This window comes from Lolium rigidum, chromosome 2 (assembly GCF_022539505.1).
Source record: "Lolium rigidum isolate FL_2022 chromosome 2, APGP_CSIRO_Lrig_0.1, whole genome shotgun sequence".
NCBI lineage: Eukaryota > Viridiplantae > Streptophyta > Magnoliopsida > Poales > Poaceae > Lolium > Lolium rigidum.
The window spans coordinates 207,497,684-207,509,162 of NC_061509.1; the positions used below are offsets into that span (position 1 = coordinate 207,497,684).

The 11,479-nt window shown below is 41.4% G+C and overlaps 1 long non-coding RNA gene across 4 annotated transcripts; it reads right to left on the reverse strand.

The window, feature by feature from the left end:
- Positions 1 to 823: 823 nt before the first annotated feature.
- On the reverse strand, positions 824 to 6,887 carry LOC124692875. 4 transcript variants are annotated; one of them, XR_006999758.1, is made up of 7 exons: positions 6,759 to 6,887; positions 5,848 to 5,931; positions 5,601 to 5,726; positions 4,536 to 5,481; positions 3,817 to 3,896; positions 3,592 to 3,734; positions 824 to 1,120 (listed from the first exon to the last, which is right to left on the reverse strand). It is a non-coding gene; the product is annotated as an uncharacterized LOC124692875 (long non-coding RNA). The 4 variants fall into 4 exon arrangements; XR_006999756.1 differs by having other exon boundaries at positions 4,536 to 5,504; XR_006999755.1 differs by having other exon boundaries at positions 4,536 to 5,726.
- Between the last annotated feature and the right edge of the window lie 4,592 nt (positions 6,888 to 11,479).

The following is an 11,479-nucleotide window of genomic DNA, read 5'->3' on the forward strand; positions in this document are numbered from 1 at the left end:
GTGAACTTCCCGATATCTATTAGTGAACTTCCCATCGCGGTATAAAAGTTTCTGTCATGTTTAAAATGAACTTCCTACATGGCTTAAAGTGAACTTTCGCTCCGTAAAAAAGTGAACTTTAACAAAAGCAATTTTCCGGCATGTGCGTCATGAACATCCTCCGCGTTGAAATATAATATTGACAAAATATATTTCAAACTTCATCCGTAATGTCGTGTGGTACAAAGTAAACTTTTGCCCAGACCAAAGTGGATTTCAACAAAGAGTAAATTTTCGTCATGTCAAAGGTGACATTCCACGCCGTACAAGGTGAACTTCCATTCTAACAAAAGTTATTTTCCATCTTGACCAAAGTTAATTTTGACAAAATATAGATTTCTAGCTTGTTTAAAGTGAACTTCTGCGCGGTACAAAGTAAACTTTTGCCCTAGCCAAAGTGAATTTCGATAGAGTAACTTTTCAGCATATCAATGGTTAACTTCCACGCGGTACAACCATAAAAGTCAGTAACAAATAATGTAAAGAGAAAGTGGCAATATGCAAGTCAGAGACGAGATTTTCAAGTTATGAATGAGATGGCAATAGTAAAGAATCTGATTCAGTAGTGTTCCTTAATTACATGTACGAACAAAGGGCAACATAAGGATAGTAGTGGACACCAGTATATTCTCAAAAATAAAAGAAAACAGTAGATAGTGGTCTCATACAACAAAACAAAACAGAGAGTGGAAAGGCACAACCGATAAATCTTGAACTAATGTTACATCACCGAATATCATAGGAGAACACATAATTTATATCGATGATTTCACTATATGATGTATTAACACAATGCAACAACAAAAATCCATGTTGAACATATGGTAGAAAATGCCAAGCAACCAAGTCAAGAGCAAACCACTCTCTGAGGAAGTTACAGAAGGGTCACAATAACCTTGAACGTATATGCTGACAAACTACACTTCCTGATAGGATAAAACTAAATTTCCGCATAGAGAATAGGTGAACTTCCTCACGAGGGCGATGTGAACTTGCTGACAAAATAATTGACGAGGCGAATTCACGGGAAAGAAGAGGCGAGCTTCACAGTATAGTTGATGTGAACTTCTGCCATGTGCACCTGTAAAAAACCTGATCAATAAATTGTGAACTGCAATTTGTCCGCCTATGTTATCTCTGCAAATTTTACATATAGAAATAGTGAACTTTCAAGTGCATATGGACTGAACTTCACAGTAAAACCAATACAAAATCCATGTGCAGCCAGAAATTCCTTTAAAGAATAAACTCCTAGTGAATACGAAACAAATATCCAAGAAGTAAAATGAACTACAGCCAGATACATGCTAAAAAGATACAACGTGCCCAGCTGTTGATGTCTAGGGCCATCTATGGTGCTAGTAAATTTAAATATATATGTATTAAGTGCACTGCCTCTATTGAGGATGCTAACTTCCTGTTCTTTGATTATGTTGAAAACACAGAGAAGTAAACTTCTAGGGCCTAGGATGAACTTTGAACCTATATAGTTAAAGAAGTGGACTTCTAATTTTTCTTAACTTTTTCCTCACTATTATCAGGAAACACCATTGTATGGATGGTAGAATGTAACATAAATTAATTCGGAGATGAACTTCTCCATGTACATGTACTGTACTTTTTATACAAAGTGTACTATCATCCTAATTGAAATGATCGATTGTCATAAATTACTCTCTACTAAAAAGGAAGAAACTCCCCAAAAAAATCTTTTTTTTATCCCAGCCACCCATCAACACTTTCATCCGGATGAACTGAAGTTTGTTTCTATTGAAGTAACTTCTTGAGCTTTTATGAGTGAACTACCGGACCTAGTCATTTATGCATCTGCCATACTGTCCCGAATATGAGTATATACTGTAACACTTGCTACACAATCTTACAATCACCAGAAAATTAATTTAAAGAGAAACAGAAAATAGAGATAGCAACATTTTGAGGAACCACGACAGGCAGAAAGGTGAAATTCCATTTTTAAAGCTACCGAATCACACCATAAACAATTGATGCAAAAGGATGTCCCGTGTATAAACTAATTAGTGAGACACATAATCCTATTTGAAAGTCAAAATTATCTTTGAATAGAACGTATATCTTTGATCTGAACTGAACTTCACTAATAAACCAGGAAAAAGTTGTTTCTGCTTGTTAGTAGGTAAATGATGCAAATAACCGGCACGGTAATGGAATTTCTGATTGGCCATTTTCCAAATAAAATTTAATGAACTTCGACTGTACAGAGGGAACTTCGGGGCTGTTTGAAGTGCACTCCCTAGCAAAATAATATGAATTGCGACAAGTCCAATGTGAAACTTATGCAGTGAAATCCTAGACGAATCAAAGTAAACTTCCAAGTGAGACGAAACATGCCGCTTCTGAGCGACCCAATCAGATAGCACTTCCAACCCTATTAACGTTTTCACTGTCCACAAAAAATACACAGAAGAATAAAAACCTTCCCAAACAGCCCTGTCTATTTCCCCAAACTGCTCAGGTTACTCTCTTTTTATTTTTACAGTGAGTACGATCACTATTATTGACAGAAAAAAACAGATACTGGCCAGAACTGAGCTGGGCTTTTCTCTATCACACGTTTCTAACTTTCTATGTTATCCTCACACCACCATCGCATACACTCCTCTCTCTCCATAACTGCATCTTTCTTTGTAAGCAAACTGAACTTCTACCTTTTTATATAGTCAGACACGCATCAGGACAAAAACATTATGAATGAATCCACAGTCCATATGTAGCGAACTACCCAACAATGGTTTCTTTTAACATGGTGAACTTGCACGACTCTACTTCATGCAATTTTTCCCAGTTGTATTTATCGGTCTTAGGCAATCTAACACAATTGAATTGATCTATGATATCAACTTATGAGCTTCTATACAAGCGGAGCAAGGGAAATGAAACAGAACAGAGATGCTGCGCGAGGCCATACTGCACAACAGGACGGTAGCAAGCTTGTGGACATGGACTCGCCGGCGAGCTGCCATGAACTTGCAAAAATATTTTTCTGTGTTGCGATCGACCAAACTTTGCCAAAACAAAAGTGTGTTGCTCCGCGTCTAACTGCAGGATGCACAAGGGCTGCACAGTACAGATGAGTAGACCGAGTTTGAAGAACCAAATATTCAGAATTTCAGAGCATCACATGGTACATTAATCATCATCCTAGTTCTTACAGAAAAGAAACAACAAATGGAAGAACATTTTCAGAAGTAAACTGGTGTAATACACACACGCACTAAACTACTCTTTTTCTGGAAGTGAACGACTTTGTATTTCTTAAAATTTATGAGTCTATTACCGAAAAAGTTTCATATATGTATCACCACAAGTGCACTTCTCATAAATTAGCACTGAATATCTCTCTCTCGCTTTCGTTTTGATGAACTTCTCTAACTAAACGTCTGATGTAAACGTCCAATCTAAATCTCATGGGTGCTCCTGGCAGCTGGCGTTGCTTGCTTAGCTAGAGGTCTGAATCGAGAGCATGTAATAAATGATGAAAATTAGCAAGACGTGGAGAGGAATAAGTTGAACCTGGGATGTCGCACTTTCCCATATGTGAACTTCTCCTGGAGCATGGCATCCCGTGAACGTCAGAGGAGCTAGACGGTGACTTGTTCCGTGGCGAGGTGAACAAAACTGCACTAGTGACTTGTTCCGTGGCGAGGTGAACAAAACTGCACTAGTGACTGAACATTATTACTCAATCCGAATTTCAGTAGGAGAAACAGGAAACAATGCCAGCATTGTGTATCATACCAGAGAGCTCAATATTCACAGAGAGCTCGTTCTTGCTCATGTGAACTAACAGCTGCTATAGTTGTATCTTGCATTTATGCCTGCATATAAAGTAACTATTGTTATAAAAAAATTAAGGATAAGGAAAAACACAAGCAAACCAGTAGCACATGTGCATCCTACTCCGAAACATCTAGTGAACTCACGTAAATGTAAAAGAAGCAGTATCTTCCAGTAATATGAACGAACTTCATTATTTATACAAGGCGAACTTCCACTGTACAAACAGCGATATTTTTGTTTTTCTGTTTATATAAAATGGACACTTTTATAGTAAACAAAACACTGAGCTTCAGCATGCTGATCAACTACATTTCACGATTAAAAACATATACTTTTTCGAAGAGGCGGTGTTTGCTTTTAAGGTTGAGGAAACAACATTACGTGTGCACTTCTCAAATGCAAATAATGAACTTATAAATATCAAAGAATGAACTTTTGAAATTGCTTTTAATGCTAACGTCCAAAATTTGTTCATATGTGGATGAGGTGAACTTGTGTTTTCAAACCTATCATATTTGTTCCATAATCAGTAGATGCAAAGGGTAAGTGTCCTCTAAACTGTTTGCACAAGCAGACAGATGTAGAGTAATACATGGAAATAAACTGCAGCTGGATTGCTGCATCTGAATAGATCATATATAAGGAAATATCATAGGTCATTGTTTGGAAGTGCATACCAAACGCAAAGGGTCTTCATTTTCATACACTTATTTTCTTGAAAATGCCAAACATGCTTTGCCATCAGGAGCCTCAAAGGTCCTGCCATACAGAAGATAAGAGTTTATTATCTAAAGCTCATTGTATTGACCTACAAAAACAATGGAATAACAGCATTGTTATAGAAGTTGATTCACAAGATATATTTGAGTTTTAACACATGATAAAAACAAGTGAGCTTCCCCTCATAGAGGAACTGAACATTTAGCAAATAAAAAGTGAACCTACGAACCCACAGTGCATTATAAGTAACTGCAATTGCCCTGTACTAGTAACGAACTCCGTGGTAGGGAGGAAGTGAACTTCAGACAACTAAAGATCGAAGCAAAGTGCAAACTCCATAGATGCAATTTTTATAACGAATATTTTTCCACACAGGAACTTCCATTTTTCAGGTAGTGAAACGGTTAAAAACAATGAGTGAACATCCTTGGCTATTGCAAAGCCAAAAAAATTGTAAATTAGGAGCAACTTCTTGTGGAAATTATTTTTAGAAACATAATTCATGTGTCTATACATGGAAGCAAACACTTGTAAGGCACAAATTCAACGAATAATGAACTGCTTATATTAACAGAAGTGAACTTTTGTCGCTTACTAAGTTAGGCGCCAAAAGAACTCTAGCGAACTTGCAAGAGAATACATTTTTCTACCAAGAAAATAGTGAACTTAGCACTAGTACAAACTGAACTTTAATAACAGTAAATTTGGAAACTTCATATATTGAATGACAGGCAATAAAGTGAATCACGGAACTTGGATTTGGTCCACTAGCCAAAATCATCTACGACTACGAGCATCACCGTCCGGAGTTCAGAGCAGCAGCGAGGCAAGGGTATGGTTGTGAGGTCATTGACGCGGCCATGTACCAGGAGCAATGGTTGCATCTCTGTGCCTATATCTGAACTTCACATTTTCCAATTTGTGAACTTCAAAATTCAGTTAACAAAGAAAATCAAAATCGGAAAGACTAATTCACCTAGCAAGAATATCTAAACTGAAGTAGGAGGAGATGTGAACTTCACCAATTAGGATGCAGTGCCGTTGGCTGGAGACGGTAGATATGAACTATGAAGTCAATACATTAAGCAATTTGGATGCACCAGAATTAGAACAAGAGTGAACTTCACTTCTTCATGTACTGAACCGGTCTAGAACAATAAGTGAACTTGTTTAGCAATTGCAAGAACTTTTTTGTAAATTATAGGAGCGTCAACACATACAACAATATTATTGCAAATTCTCTGAATATTGGGCAAAAATTTCGCTTACCTTCACGGGACATCATAGGAGTTCAAAGGAGGGAGCTGACTTGTGACAAACAACAAACTGAACCGACCCACGGCTAATAGTGAACTGCACTGCATCACAATCGCTAGATAGAGATGGCATCCTAGTCATGGTAAAGCTGCCAATATTTAATAAGCATAGAAGAACATTTTCAACAATGTTAGACTGTAAGTCATTATGCTTTAAAAAGTGCCAATAAAATCCAAATTGAACTTCTGATTATAGTTGAAACAAACTCCGAACATAATAAAAGCTTTATTTATATGATGGCAGGTGGGACATTTTCGTCGTCCACAATATCTATTCCTAAAGAATAAGGTCATGGCGTATCCTGTACATTCATAGCAAATGATGAATTGTAGTAGAGTTAAAGGCTTTAATTATATTTTGTCTCAATACAAATTTGAACTTCCCAGGTGTTCAAATTGAACTGGTCGAAATTAAGTTAACCTTTGAGCGAGACAAGGTGAACACTGTGAACTACCGACTCGTTGAATGTGAACTTTTGCAAGGCGATCAAATTGAACTTGGTGCGTGTAATTCACTAGATAATTCACATGCTAATCTACTTTTATCATAAAAGGAAATAAAAAGAAAAATAGCTTCTCAGCTAAGCAACATAGTACACACAGCGAGCAATGTTTGTTTCCCCTAGAAATACAAAATACAATCATTTTGATTTTCTGTTGCAGTTGTCATTATTGACTAAACAAGTAGCAGATCAGTTCGGCAGGGGTGGTAGTTCAGTTTAGCACTAGCAAGGCGGACGGTCCTGGCCGTGGCTCTCTGCCTACACCGGCGGTTCAGAGTTGGGGGAAGAAGGAAGTTTTAGAGTTGAGGGAGAAGGGAGTTCAGAATCAGAGAAGGGAGAGGGGCACCTCAGATGTACTTACATGGATCTCGCCGGTGGATTTCAGCGCGGCCGCAGATCGAGATGGAGGGGGCGGCCATGCTGGAGGGAGTCCAGACCAGTCCACACCAAGCCAGGATGGATAGCCCGGTGGCCGCACATTGGGGTGGGAGGTCGGTGGCAACGCGCCGGGGTGGGGGCTGGTGGCGGCGAGCGAGGGTGGGGGCAAGTGGCGGCGCGCCGGGACGGGTAGCTGGTGGCGGCGCGCGAGGGTGGGGGTCGGTGGCGGCGCGCTGCGGGAGGAAGGGGCGGGCCACTGCAGGAGGAAGTGCTAGGGGAGGCGCGCTGCGGGAGGAAGGGGAGTTGGCGTGCGTGCTGCACGGAAGGAGATGGGCCGCGCGCGAGCTGCAGGGAGGGGCACCACCGGGCTTCTACGTTCGCGGGAGGCGACGCCTAGGTTGCGGGGAGCTCCCGGCGCCGGTGGAGGCGGGATTCGGGCGCGGGGTAGGTGGAAGATGGGGGCCGTACGGGTGGGCGCCTTGATTTTTACAGTGCGATTGGTGGGATGAGGGCTGCGGCCGGGGAAGAAGGTGGGGCAGGAGTTGGGGCCGGCGGCCGGGAAGAAGGCGGGCGGGAGTTGGGGCCGGCGGCCGGCGGCCGGGAAGAAGGCGGGCGGGAGTTGGGACCAGGCGGCGCGGTTCGCAGACGATAAGGAAGAAACTTGGGGAGGTTCAGCGGAAGTGCACTTTCTTCTCGGTGGGTTTTCTCGGGTCGAACGGGAGCTTCTCGGTGGTTCGGTTCGGTCAGGAACCAGGTTCGAGAATAACTATTCTAGAACCCTTCTTAAGGGGGTTCAAGAATAGTTTAGCTCTATATATATATATATATATATATATATATATATATATATATATATATATATATATATATTCAAGTTTGCATGTGCTAAATGTACACTAGTACACATATTTATAGATAACCCCCTTGATGCACAATTTTTGGCCATTTATTTTGAATACCATGAATGTTCATACATGATAGGACATATGCAAGTTTTTTTTGAGAACTTTCAAAATTAAATACAACTTTGTCGATGCTAATCGAAAATACTATTGCACACATTAGAGGACCCCGACCCTTGCGCAAGTGTGTTTGCCACCATCTATAGATTGAATCACAAGAATGTTTATACACATGTGGTATGCCATATTATATTGTGAAGCAAGTTTTTTCGAGAACTTGTCAAAATTCAAGTTTATCGGTGATAATGGAATCTAGCTAGTGCACATTAACTAGAGGACCCCCCCCCCGCCGCCCTTTCGCAAGTGTTGGCCATCTATAAAGTTTGAATCCCAAAAATGTTCATATATGCATGATATAGGCCGACAATCGCGAAACAAGTCTCTTGAATATATTGTCAAAAATCAAGCTTATCAGTGCTAATGGAAACTAGTGCACACTAGAGGACCCCGTTGCGCAAGTATTGGCCATCTATATATTGTTTGAATCCCAATAATGTTCATACATGATAGGGCATATGTGTGAAGCAATTTTATTCCAAGAACTTGTCAAGATTCAAATTTATCGGTGCTAATGGAAACAAGTGCACATTAGAGGACCCCATTGCACAAGTGTTGGCCATCTATGTATAGTTTGAATCCCAATGATGTGCATACATGATAGGCCATATGCGAATCAATTTTTTCTTCCGAGAACTTGTCAAGATTCAAATTTATCGGTGCTAATGGAAACTAGTGCGCACTAGATGAGCCCCCTTGCGCAAGTGTTGGCCATTACATATAGTTTAAATCTCAAGAATGTGCATACATGATAGGCCATATGTGCGAAGGAATTTTTTTCCCGTGAACTTGTCAAAATTCAAGTTTATCGGTGCCAATGGAAACTAGTCCAAAAATTTACATATAGGTCCAAAAGAACTAGACAATAACTAATAGGACCTGCAACTTTACAAAAAGGACCCCAAAACATCTAGAAGAAAAGCAATCGAGTCCTTCTTGACTGCACATTAGAGCTCTGCTCCGCATCCTTTCCAGCAACTCCGTCGCCGGGGACGCACCACTTGGGAAGGTGTCGTCGTTAGTCGCCAGGACGAAGCAGAAGAAGGGCCTCAGCAACGGCATATTGGCTCTGAGGAGAGCCACTAAAAGGCCAAGATGTGCACGGGCAAGACGGATGACGCTGTCGTATGCCCCGATCTTGTGAACTCCTGGGAACGTCAGCAGCTTGACTTTCCCATTGGCCAGATCCGAAGCACTGTCCAAAGCAAGCCTCACCATTAGCGCCATCACCTTGATGGCACCAGATCGGGGGTTGGCCGGCAAAATCCGCCAGATCTGATCCGCCAGATTCACCATTGGCCAGATATGAAGCCGATGACGAGATCCCCGACTGCATTGCGCCAATCTCCTCATGGGAAACACTATATCTTACAACAACAACTACTCCCTCGGATCCAAATTAATTGATTCAACTTTGCTTATCTAAATATGGATGTATCCACACATGTTTTTACTCTCGATACATACACATCTAAGAAAATTTGAATCAATTAATTTAGATCGGAGGGTGTACGATATACAGAGAGAAGTCGGCCTCGTCTCCAGCCGGCGAGGCCACAGGAGAGAAGGGGAGAGGAGCCGGGGGCGTGGGAGAGACTCTGAAAGGGGGGTTGGAGAGAGAGAGAAGAGGAAGAAATGAGAGCTCCTTGGGGAAGAACATTATTTTTGTCATTCTGCTCGTAGCTTGAAACTGAAAATTTCGGCCGCGCGCCAAAGCATCCCGCCGCATCCATTCGAAAATCCCGTGAACAGTTTTACCCTTTTAACCCTGGTCCGGAAGCTACAACCCACCGACCATGGAGGGCTCATTCGATAACAATGAAATATCTTGCCTAGATCCCGAACCCTCCCCACAGGCCCACACCCACCCACCAACCATTCGCCCTATTCGCTCAAAAATACTCTCACACGCCAAAGCTCCGACTCTCTACGGTACTAGATCTGCTTCGCCGCCGGCATACTCCTCCACAGCGTAGCCTTGATCGTGTTGGCTGTCCACCCACCGGATCCGCTCCCCCGCCGCCCTCGCCACCGACGGATCTACTTCACCGCCGACCTCATCCACAGTGTAGCAGTCAACGCCTTTCCTATGATGCACCGGATCCTCTCCAACAGAACCGGGTCTACTTCACCACGGCCCCCCTCCATAGAAGCCGATCTATTCCACCAACTACCTCGGCGCAGCGGCTGTATCAACTTCACTAAATCCCTTGCCAGCCAACCAGATCTGCTTCACTAACGCCTTCTTCTCCTGAAACAGGGTCAATTCATCATCTCCCGCGTTCGCCGCCGCTCGAATGCAAGCTGCCGCCCCCGTCCACCCCGCCGCTGCTTGGTAAGTACTCTAGCCCGTTAGATCACGCTGTTTCTTTAGTCATGTTTTGTATAGTTATTGGCAGATCTCATATGCCATTAACCTTTTTTGATGTGTTGCTTCGCACGAAGTTCGTTTAAATATTGTATAGTACAAAAGTATTATCCGGTAGCTACCATCATGTTCATTCTACTGACCCTGTGCATCCACATATTTATAGCCTTATACACATTCATTTGTTGTCAGCTGTTTTTTTACTCCATGCTATTGTCGCACTATTTTTATAGTGATGCTATGGGAATTTCCAATCTGTTTGTTCTTATACCACGTGATTAGCTCACCGCTAGCCGCTAGTTGTTTTCTCCTGCCTGCTATTCTCACACTGCTTTTATAATCATGCTATGTGCATTTCCAATCTGCTTTCTCTTATACCTCGTTATTAGCTTATAGCTATTTTTTCCATGAATGCTCTTGTCACACATCTTGTATAGTTATTGTTGCGTGCATGTCTAGTCTTTGTATTATCGTAGACTAACTTTTCAATGTTATTTTTCCTAGGGATTGATCATGCGAACCGCCTATTAGAACATCCAACATTAACATCAGTGACGATAGGGAAGGTTGGAATCTGAGTTCATGGTTGGTAATTTTCGCTGTTTACTTCTGTTATTATCTATAACCTATATGCATTGTTCCTTATGCAAGAGATTCACACTTAGAACCCTGCCATAGCAATGCCATTCACGCTTTACTATGTTTCTGCCTATTTGATATGCTTGTCTTGGAGCAACCGCGAAGGTGATTTGAACCTGACATCTGGTCATTCTTAATGCCAGTTTACTTTATGTGGAAAACCTTGACATTACAGTTATATTCATTCCCTACTCTAAATCTGAATATCTGAAATTCTTATCTCATGCAAAGCAACATCTAGTTGGTTTTCATCTCATATCTGTTAAATATTAGTTTATTCATTTGGTAGCTCAAGTTTTTTGTTATTTGAAACCAGCTGACTTGGTCTTAAATGTGATATCTAAACATAGATTAAGGACAATGGAGCAGGAGGATTAGCATTTCACCTGATGGCTAAACCTAAAATGACAGGCATGTCGACCATGACTAGTGCACGCAAGAGAAGAACCTGCAGCGAGCCAGTATGTGCTTAGTACATGTATCATATCTTATCTTGTGCTTATTTCTGCTACATGCTATTATCTGATCTCTACATTACATAATACATGTTTGAATAGTTAATTGTTGTAACTATGTTTGCAATATTATCAGAATGCAGTTGTAATGAAGCAGTCATCATTAGAAGATAGTCGCCAAAAAAGGATCTGTAGCGACCCTGTGCAACATTATGATGTAGGT